At 40.6% G+C, this 11070-nt stretch overlaps 1 long non-coding RNA gene across 1 annotated transcript; it reads right to left on the reverse strand.

The window, feature by feature from the left end:
* Positions 1-1353: 1353 nt before the first annotated feature.
* Positions 1354-9367, reverse strand: LOC147583348 (uncharacterized). Its single transcript, XR_015243052.1, has 2 exons — positions 9281-9367; positions 1354-1552 (listed from the first exon to the last, which is right to left on the reverse strand). It is a non-coding gene; the product is annotated as an uncharacterized LOC147583348 (long non-coding RNA).
* Between the last annotated feature and the right edge of the window lie 1703 nt (positions 9368-11070).

Consider the following 11070-nt stretch of genomic DNA (forward strand, 5'->3'; position numbering starts at 1 on the left):
AGTTTGTGATTGTAAAAGCAGGAACTTCAGAGAACAAGGCAATGTAATTTCAGTACAGCCCTGCCCCATCTGCATGAAAATCCCATGTGTATATAAATGAATTATTACTGAATATATACTATATATTTTAGTATATTAAGTATTTACCAAGACGCTATGCTACACAACAAAAGCCACAATAATAGAGTTAAGATTCCCAACACAACTTAAATAGTAATCATTTTATGGGGCGCCTGGGTGGCTCAGTCTGTTGAGCATGGGACTTCGGCTCAGGTGATCTCACAGTTCATGAGTTGGAGCCCTGCATCAAGCTCTCTGCTGTCAGTGGGGAGCCTGCTTTGGATCCTCTGTGCACCCCACTCTCTGCCCCTCCCCCACTTGCACTTGCTCTTACTCTCAAAAATAAATAAGCTTTAAAAAGATGGGTTTAGGGGCGCCTGGGTGGCGCAGTCGGTTAAGCGTCCGACTTCAGCCAGGTCACGATCTCGCGGTCCGTGAGTTCGAGCCCCGCGTCAGGCTCTGGGCTGATGGCTCAGAGCCTGGAGCCTGTTTCCGATTCTGTGTCTCCCTCTCTCTCTGCCCCTCCCCCGTTCATGCTCTGTCTCTCTCTGTCCCAAAAATAAATAAACGTTGAAAAAAAAAAAAATTAAAAAAAAAAAAAAAAAAGATGGGTTTAGGGGTGCCTGGGTGGCTCAGTCGGTTAAGCATCCGACTTCGGCTCAGGTCACGATCTCGCGGTCCATGAGTTCGAGCCCCACGTCGGGCTCTGTGCTGACAGCTCAGAGCCTGGAGCCTGTTTCAGATTCTGTGTCTCCCTCTCTCTGACCCTCCCCCGTTCATGCTCTGTCTCTCTCTGTCTCAAAAATAAATAAACGTTAAAAAAAAATTTAAAAAAAAAAGATGCGTTTAATCATTTTAATTTGTGGAGATATTTGAGATGTAATTATCATCACTTACACAAATCTCACAGAGTTGTCATGAAATTAAATGATAAAATCATGATGCTTATTGAGCAGTTAGATTATGTCAAATATTGGCTAAAGGTTTTACATGGAAACTGTGTTATTTTATTCTCATTGAGTAGTAATGTTGTCCCTGTTTTACAGATACCTTAAGAGGCAGGAAGATTGAACCTTCTACCTGGCTCCAACCCCGCTCCTCTTAATTACTGTGATCTTTAGTGATACCCCTCAGGCCTCCTCACTAGGGGATGCACATTGGTGGCTGCCCACAGAGCTTAGTCATACACTTTTCACTGGCTGCCTTTCTTTCTCCACTTTTCCACTGCGTTTCCTGGGGCCCCCTATTGCAGTAGTTTGCTGGGGCTGCCATAACAAAATACTACTGTCTGGGTGGTGTAAACAACAGAAATTTATTTCCTCACAGTTCTGGTGACTAGAAATCTGAGATCAAGGTGTCAGCAGGCTTTGTTCCTTCTGAGGCCTCTGCCCGTGGCTCGCAGACGCAGACGGCTGCCTTCTCCATCTGTCCTGATTCGGTCATCTCTTCATGCACTCATGCCCCTGGTTTCTCTCCATTGTCCATACCTCGTCTACTTATAAAAACATCAGTCATGTTAGATTAGGGCCTACCCTGAAGACCTCATTTTAGCTTAATCACCTTTTCAAAGTCTCTAAATATGGTCACGTTCTGAGATGCTGGGGATTAGGACTTCAACATATAAACTTGGGAGGGACACAATTCAGCCCATAACCTCTACTATATAAACTACTTCAACTGAAACCTTGTTCTAGGCATGGCTTCTTGGGAACACAAAACATGAAGGACACTGTTTGACACACAGTACTAAATATTTCTTTAGCATTTTTTTTGTAAAGTGTTGTTGTACTGGCAATGGATTCTCTCAGTTTTCATTTATACTAAAATGCCTTTATTTCCTTTTTATTCTTTTTGTTTATAATTTTTTTTATTTAATTTATTTATTTGGAGATGGCACGAGTGGGGAGGGGCAGAGAGAGAGGGAGAGAAATCCCAAGCAGGCTCCTCCCTGTCAGCACAGAGCCCAATTCCGGGCTTGAACTCACGAATCATGAGATTATGACCTGAGTTGAAATCAAGAGTTGTATGTTTAACTGATTGAGCCAACCAGGCGCCCCTCATTTTTATTCTTGAGTTTGGAGCCTGAGTTCTGCTCCAGATGTAAAATTTTAGATACTTTTACCAGATATAAAACCGATATAAAATTCCAGGTTTTGTTTTTTTTTTCTTTTCAGCACATTAAATAGGCTGTCATTATGTATCATTGATGCCCTGTTTATAATGTGCTGTTTTTCTCTGGATACTTTAAAGATTTTAATTGTGGATTTCAGTAGTTTCATGAGGATGTGCCTAGGCGTGGTTCTCTTGGTACTTAATGCCAAGCACCTTGGAGATTTCACCAAATTTGAAAACACTTTGGCCATTGATTCTTCAAATTTTTAGTCATTCTCCCCCTCTCTCTCCTTATAGGACTCCATTTACACACAATGTTAGACCTCTTGATATTGTTCAACAAGTCACTAGGGCTCTGCTTATTTTTCCCCAGACTTCCTTCCGGTTTTTTTTTTTTTTTTTTTTCCAGATTGGATCATTTTATTGTCTATGGTATTAATTCTTTCTTCTGTTATCTCCAATCTGAAGTTAAGGCTATCTAGTGAATTTGTAATATTGGGTATTTTAACACCTAGTTCTAGAATTTCCATTTGGCTAATTCTTTTTAGTTTCTGTTTCTCTACTGAGATGTCCTATATGTTTGTTCATTAAAATTATATTTTCTTTTATATCCTTAAGTATGTTATAGTAACTGTCTTTAAAATTTTGTCTGCTAATTATAATCTGAAAGCTCCTAGGGTCTCTATTGATTATCTTCTCTTTTGAGTATTGATCTCATCTTCATGTTTCTTCTTTTCTCTAGTAATTTTGGGTTGTGTGCTGGACATGGTGAGTGACACAGTGTAGAGACTGAACTTCATTATGTTCTCAAGAATATCCATTTTTATTACAGAAGACAGTTAACTTGGCAGAACTCAGGCTCCAAACTGATTGTTCTGTGTTAGGCAGCACCTGAAATCTCTATTCAGTTCTCTTAGCCTTAGAGCAGCTTGGTTTCTACCCTGCATGCACATAGCACAGGGATCAACCAGATGTTCATGCAGAGTTTATTTTTTATTTTTTTATTTTCGGGGGGGGGCAATTTTAATATAATTTTTTTATTAACTTGTTTTATTTTTTATTTTTTTAATTTAAATCCAAATTAGTTAGCATATAGTGCAACAACGATTTCAGGAGTAGTGCCCCTCACCCATTTAGCCCATCCCCCCTCCCACAACCCCTCCTGTAACCCTCAGTTTGTTCTCCATATTTATGAGTCTCTTCTATTTTGTCCCCCTCCCTGTTTTTATATTATTATTTTTCCCTTCCCTTATGTTCATCTGTTTTGTCTCTTAAAGTCCTCCTATGAGTGAAGTCATATGATTCTTGTCTTTCTCTGACTGAGTCATTTCACTTAGCTTCATACCCTCCAGTTCCATCCACATAGTTGCAAATTGCAAGATTTCATTCTTTTGGATTGCCGAGTAATACGCCATTGTATATATATACCACATCTTCTTTATCCATTCATCCATCAAGGGACATTTGGGCTGTTTCCATACTTTGGCTATTGTCAATAGTGCTGCTATAAACATGGGGGTGCATGTGTCCCTTTGAAACAGCACACCTGTATCCCTTGGATAAATGCCTAGTAGTGCAATTGCTGGGTCGTAGGGTGGTTCTATTTTTAGTTTTTTGGGGAACCTCCATACTGCTTTCCAGAGTGGCTGCACCAGCTCGCATTCCCATCATGCAGAGTTTATACTCATAAACTGGAGACCCCTCTATGGCTCTCTCCTTTCTGGATTATTCTCCTTCACATTGTAGTTACTTCAAGCACCGACTCTGAATATTTAACCTGTAAGATTACGAGTTTCTAAACCTTAGCCACACCACATGATGCTGACGGAAGCCAACCCTTAGGTAGAGTCATAAAAAATGGAAAATTCATCTCATGTCCTTCCCTTCTTCCAAGTGTCGACTCCTTCCACATTCTGCCCGCTTTGGTCACTTTTCAATGCTTTCATACAGTTGTTTTCTTCTATTTTGCACAGAGCTTATAAACATTACCTATGGAATGGTTGATCTGATACAAGCTACTCAACCATTAATAGAAGTGAAACCTCACATTTTTCTTTAACCAAGAAAAATCTGCTCCATATCTAGACATCTGTATTGTATTTATTTATATGATCCCTGTTACTCCCTACCAGAATGTACTTTTTTATTCACCTCTTAGAGATAAAATATTTGGAAAGAAGACAGCCTCTCCCCTCATCTTCTGGTGCTGCTATCCATTTCTCTGCTTGAAAAGAAGCTGTCAGGCTACTTTTTCTCCAGAACCTCCCTACTAATACGACTTTGAATTGTCCTGATTTATCCTTCCAATTCTATTCCTGTGGATTAATGAATAGAAACATTATAGACGGGATTTTTTTCCAAGTTTGAGGAACTGCCTGGGAACATTTCCAAGCTTTCCATTCAATTATTTTCTTTTTATTGATAAAAATATTTCTATAAATTTTTCCTAGAGGACTGTATAGTCAAATTCTGAATAAAGGGGATTCGAGTTCATATGCAATGGCATAACCATGAAAGGAGAAAGGATTGTCATGTGTGCCAAAGAAGATGGAGAGCCCTGTAGAGGGACACAACCAGGCCACACAGTCTACTCAATTCAAGAAACCTAGAAGGATAAGGAGAAGGAGAAGGAGAAGAAGAAGGAGAGAAAGACTACAATGGAGGAGGAGGAAGAGAAGGGGGAAGAGAAGGAGGAAGAGAAGAAGAAGAAGAAGAAGAAGAAGAAGAAGAAGAAGAAGAAGAAGAAAGAAAGAAAGAAAGAAAGAAAGAAAGAAAGAAAGAAAGAAAGAAAGAAAGAAAGATTTATGTGCCAAACTATGCTACTGGTCTGGTCTTACTGGGGCTGAGGGGAGGGGAAGATGACATTGGAGCACAACATAAATGTATAATAATAATAATAATAATAATAATTATTATTATTATTATTATTATTATTTTATTCTAGAGAGAAAGAGCATGAGTGGGGGAAGGGGGCAGAGGGAGAGAGAGAATCCCAAGCAGATTTTCTATGCTCAGCACAGAGGCCGACTCAGGACTCAATCCCATGACCATGACCTGAGCTGAAATCAAGAATCAGACACTCAACCAACTGAGCCACCCAGGAGCCCCAAGGATGAATAACATCTGAATAAATGACCAAAAAGTTCCTAAACAACTTTTTCAGTAACTGCTGTATTACAGATGGAGGGGGAAATGAGGCCCTCACTTCCAACTCCCAAGTACAATTATTGATATCATCACACTTATTCAAAGCTGTATGTGGTAGCAGGTAGACAGATATATGGCTGACTTTCAAGCCTGGAATGATTGGGCTTAAAGATGGAAAAAACAGAGCTTTGGTATCCAAGGAACACATTTGGAAACTGTGTTGCATCAAGCCCTCCTGAGATGAGAAGGAATCATACCTACTTCTTTCTGGCAAAGTCTGTGTGCAGCATATTTCTTTCTCTAACTCAAGCAGTTAAGTTCCTGCCCAGTTGTTAACTTTTCTCCATCGATGACATCTTTTTCTTCATGTCTCTGGTGTTAACAATTGAGTTAGAAAAGACAAAGGCAGTCACACGTGGCTGAATTCTCCATTATCAAAAGAATATTTTTTTTAGAGTTTGCAAAAGAAAGGCACTTATTATTTGGAACATTTGGGCACTGACAGAATAGAGTGTTACCAGATGTAGCGATCTGTTAAGTAACCTCTGACAATAGATCTTACTCATGAGGTAGCTAAAACGGTTCCTTCTCCTGCACCACGTTCCTGACCCCGCTCACCCCACAGCCTGGCTTGGGCTCTGGCTTCTGGGTTCCCTGTGTATTCTGTATCCTATTACTCACCACATTGCCCTGAAATGCCCTATTTACCTCTGTGTCTCCCCTATTAGACAATCTGCTCCTTGAAGATATGCTCCTACCTCTCACTTCACTTTGAATCGTTGGCTTTTCCATCAGTACCTGGAATGAAGTACACCCTCAATACGTGTTTGTTGAAGACATGAATGACTGTGCCCAGGACACAAGTAATGTGGGGAAATTAATTGACATTATGATAAGTAAACAGGTCATGTCTGTTAAAATTTCAAGGGAGAGATTTTAGAAACAAATACGATTCTACAGCTCTGGAATTGACCTTCTTTCTATTTGTGCTTCCAGTGATCATTTGTACCTAGACTTTTAAAAGACATTTCTGGAATAGGTCACGGTAACTGTGGGGTTTGCCATCATTTAATAGATTGGAAATGCAAGGCTTGTCCCTGAAATGGGGTTATTTTTGAACTATGCTTTCTTCACAAAAGAAAGGGTTCTATTAAAGTCTTTACAAATGTAAAAAATGTATACAGTTAATCTAGATACTCTTCATGTAATTTTTCACCATGTGCTACATAATCAAACAGAATAGTTTCACCCTCAGTGCCGTGTGACTTATTAGAAAAAAGACAGTGGAATATATGGCTGGGCACCTGTTTAATTTATTATGACTTTAATTTTGAGGACTTATCAGCACTGAGAACTAGCTGGCCCCAGTTTATTACATTTTGTTTTTCTTCACAAAGGCGCCATTGCTGAGTTATGTTTTTGCCTTAAATCCTGGAGAAGTATACCTCTGATCGGCCAGTTAACCCTTATCTGTTGTCTCCAGGTCATTAAGAAACCAACATCAGCAATAGCACCAAGGTGCTGGGCTTTTGATAGGGGACGGGGTGGAGTCAAGAGAGACAGCCTGAAAACAGGATTGTTTTCTGTTCTGGAAAGAACTTAATCCCACCCCTCCACTTTCCAAAAGGTTCATCTCTAAAAAGTAAGATGCTTTCTGTTCTTTGTCCTAGAAGAGTATTCCAACTACCTCCCCACAACACTTCCCAGTAGAGAACCTGGGTTTAGTATACTCTGTGCCTCTGCAGTGCAAAGTTACATTCTGGGTAGAAAGGGAAGCCCTCGGGGCGCCTGGGTGGCTCAGTCGGTTGGGCGGCTGACTTCGGCTCAGGTCATGATCTCGCGGTCCGTGAGTTCGAGCCCCGCATCGGGCTCTGTGCTGACAGCTCGGAGCCTGGAGCCTGTTTCAGATTCTGTGTCTCCCTCTCTCTGACCCTCCCCCGTTCATGCTCTGTCTCTCACTGTCTCAAAAATAAATAATCGTTAACAAATAAAAAAAAAGAAAAGAAAAGAAAAGGAAGCCCTCTAAGGAAAGGGGGAAGAAAAGCAAAGTGAGATACATAGGAAGAAATGCTGACAAAGAAACAAGTGGATTTGTGAATGTTGGCAAGTTAAAAAGAAAGGAACAAAGAGAAAGGGAAGAAATTACAACTCCATCCTGGACTACCCGTAGGTATTACTTTACATACTGTTCAAAGATGAAAGGAAAGACATTGTTTCAGTTCTTCCCACCACTACAAGATGCGTGTTGCTCAGCCAGTTAAGCATCTGACTCTTGATCTTGGCTCAGGTCAAGATCTCACGGTTTGTAAGTTGGAGCCCATGTATCCGGCTCTGTGCTGACAGTGCAGAGCCTGCTTGGGATTCTCTCTTTCTCTCTCTGCCCCTTCCCTACTCTCTCACTCGCTCTCTCTCTCAAAATGAATAAATAAACTCTAAAACACACACACACACAAACACACACAAGATGTGTGTAAATGCACTGATTATGTAGCAGGGGAATCTAGCTCAAGTGCCAGACCATCTTAGGTTTAAAAAAATTTTTTTTAATGTTTACTTATTTTTGACAGAGAGAGAGAGAGAGTATGAGTGGAGTATGAGTGAGGGAAGGGCAGAGAGAGAAGGAGACACAGAATTCGAAGAAGTCTCCAGGCTCTTAGCTGTCAGCACGAGCCCAATGCGGGGCCTAAACTCAGGAACTGCAAGATCATGACCTGAGCCAAAGTCAGACGCTCAACCAACTGAGCCACCCAGGCACCCTGGACCATCTTAGGTTTAAATCCTCACACTGCCATTTGCTAGACTTCTCAGAGCCTCAGTTTCCTCATTTATAAATAGAAGTGATTATATAGTTCCTACTTTGTAGTGTTTTTTGTTTTTGTTTTTGTTTTTGTTTTTGAGAGAGCAAGCACATGTGCAAGTAGAGGAGAGGCAGAGAGAGAGGGGGACAGAGGATCCAAAGTGGGCTCTGTGCTGACAGCACAGGGCTCAAACTCATCAACTGTGAGCTCGTGACCTGAGCCAACGTTGGATGCATAACCAACTGAGCCACGCAGGTGCTCCTGTAGTGTTGTTTTAAGGGTTAAATGAGGTAATTTACATGACGACACTGCATAGACTTCAACAAATACTGGTTATTATTATTGTTTCTAGCTATCTTGCCACATGTTTTATGATCATTTATAGTCCCTTTGTGCTTTATTTCACTCCCTCAGAAGTGAAGAAGGGCACAAATCATGAACTAAAAGTTTTTGAGGGCAAGGAGTGTATCTGATTTATTATGGTATTTCCCGTATCTAGCACAGTGCTTGGCACACAAATGGTCAATATTTGTTGAAGGAATGGAAGAACAATTATTACAAAACATCATTTCAATTACAGATGTTATGGGTTGAATTGTGTTCCCCAAGATTCTTAGGGGGAAAGCCCTAATCCCCAGTACCTCAGGATGTAACTTCATTTGGAAATAGGGTTGTTGCAGATATAATTAAAATGAGGTTATACCGGAGAAGGGTAAGGCTCTAATCCAGTATTACTGGTGTCCTTAACTGAAAGGGTAGATTTAGGGTGGGGGTTTGCCTGGGTGGCCCAGTCGGTTAAGGGTCCGACTCATGATTTTGGCTCAGGTCACGATCTCACAGTTCATGAGTTCGAGCTCTGTATCGGATTCTGTGCTGACAGTGCAGAGCCGGTTTGGGATTCTCTCTCTCTCTCCATCTCTCTGCCCCTCTCCCACTTCCCCTCCCCCCAATAAACAAATAAATAAACTTTAAATAAAATTTGGGGACAGACACATACACCAGGGAGAACACCACGTGAAGATGAAGACAGGTATGGGGTGATGCATCTGGAAGCCAAGGATCACCCACGATTGTCAACAGACCACCAGAGAAGCCAGAGGGGAGGCGTGGAACATTCTCCCTCCCAACCCTGTCCTAGCAGAAGGAACCAACCCTGTCCATACCTTGAACTTAAAACTTCTGGCCTCCAGAACCTTGAGACACAAATTCCTTTTGTTTAAGCCACCCAGTTTGTGATACTTTGTTACGGCAGCCTCAGGAAATGAATTCAATAGGTCAGTTGCAACATCATCTTCAAACTGACGGTGTATGTTGATTTGTAAGTATAGTGTTCGGTGGTTTGAACCTATTCTGAAAGAGAGGCTCTAATGTTATTTTGCATAAGCAAACTTTATTCAAACCAAACATAATCAAGTGCAAAATGAAATTGCTTCTTGGGTAGGCACAATTCTAAAAAGTTGTCTAAGCTTTTTGCAACCAGCAGCATATTACTAAGCTCTATGCATACTCGGTATCTGACATGACAGCTGACGTTACGTACAGAAAGCAGACTGAGATCAGCAACAGAACAAATCTCATTGTTTAATTATACTCAAGTTGAGGCTCTGTAATCACCTCTACTACTTTTATGAAAACATCGTAAAAGGTTTATGGAGCCAAGGAACACTAGTAAACAAATCTGCTTATGGCAGTATTTCTTTTGAATTTTCAAGAATAACTGACAGTAAGTGTAACAATAAACTATAAAGAACAGCCCAACTTCCTTGACCTAACTGGTCTTTGTTGCATTGAATCCCATTGAAATTAAGCAGACACTTAGGTGGAACATTATATACATTTGACACTGACATGAAATAACAGGAGTTTGAAGTATATTCATGAATATTAGAACTTCAAGGAGACTAATGATGAAACATACTCAGCAAGTATCAACACACAGAAATACTCAATAAGTATTAAATTCAGGAATGAATGAAAAAAAAAAAAAGGAATGGATTAAGAGAGCAGATTACTTTTGAAAACCGGAACCACAAAAATGTAATTAATGGGATTTTTTGTGGAGTAGTCATTGTCCTGGGATCATGTCTACTACCTTCATCCTTTCTAGAAACAGACTAGAGGTACTCAAAAAGATAGCCAATCAGAAAGGATGTAAGAGCCCTAGGAGAATGCTTGGTTAGAGAGACATGGTTGAATTTAGCACCGACTAAACCAACAGGGCCTCTCCCTGAAAATTCACCAGTCTGCTACTGCCGGAAAGATAACACATTCCAGCCCAATCCAGCCAATACCCCACTGAAGCGAAAACAGTGACACAGCTTGGCTTCCCTGATGCCTAAGAGACTTGCTGAGACATAGGTAGACAATACATGTCTAAGATGTTTTAAAGGCCAAGTTTTATTTTATTCAAAGTTTTACCACGAATAGAAACTGGTGATAAAATGAGGAATGCCCGTGCTGTAGAGGTCTGTGGCAGCACAAAAAGATTCAAAATTTCTGAGAAGATTCACACTGCAAATATTCTAGCACACTCATTGTATTAACATTCTTGTACATCACAGTGGGGGGGCGGGGCGGGGGAGGGAAATGTCATTTAAAACTCATAGTGACCATAGCTGTTTCTTTCTTCTAAGATGAACTGGCAGAATTCATATCAGCAGGAACATTACTCTCTGTTGCTTCCTTCCTTTGGCAGATACTGGTCGAAGAGGAATAACAGAGGGACTGAAATTTCCAAGTATCTGCCCCACTTTTCTATGCCCCCAACAGATAAGATCCAAAGTAGATGGCTCTTAATTTGGCAGTACACGTAATGAGTTTTGATATGCAAAAATAAACCCGAGTCCCCGAGTAAGTGAAAAACTAAATTAATTTGAAAACAAGGTCTGAGAATTGTGATGAAGTGCTTCTTCCTGAAGAGATTAGCTTGAAGAATGAAACCAGAGACTACTGA

Source organism: Puma concolor, chromosome A2 (assembly GCF_028749965.1).
Source record: "Puma concolor isolate L17-30 chromosome A2, mPumCon1.1.hap2, whole genome shotgun sequence".
NCBI lineage: Eukaryota > Metazoa > Chordata > Mammalia > Carnivora > Felidae > Puma > Puma concolor.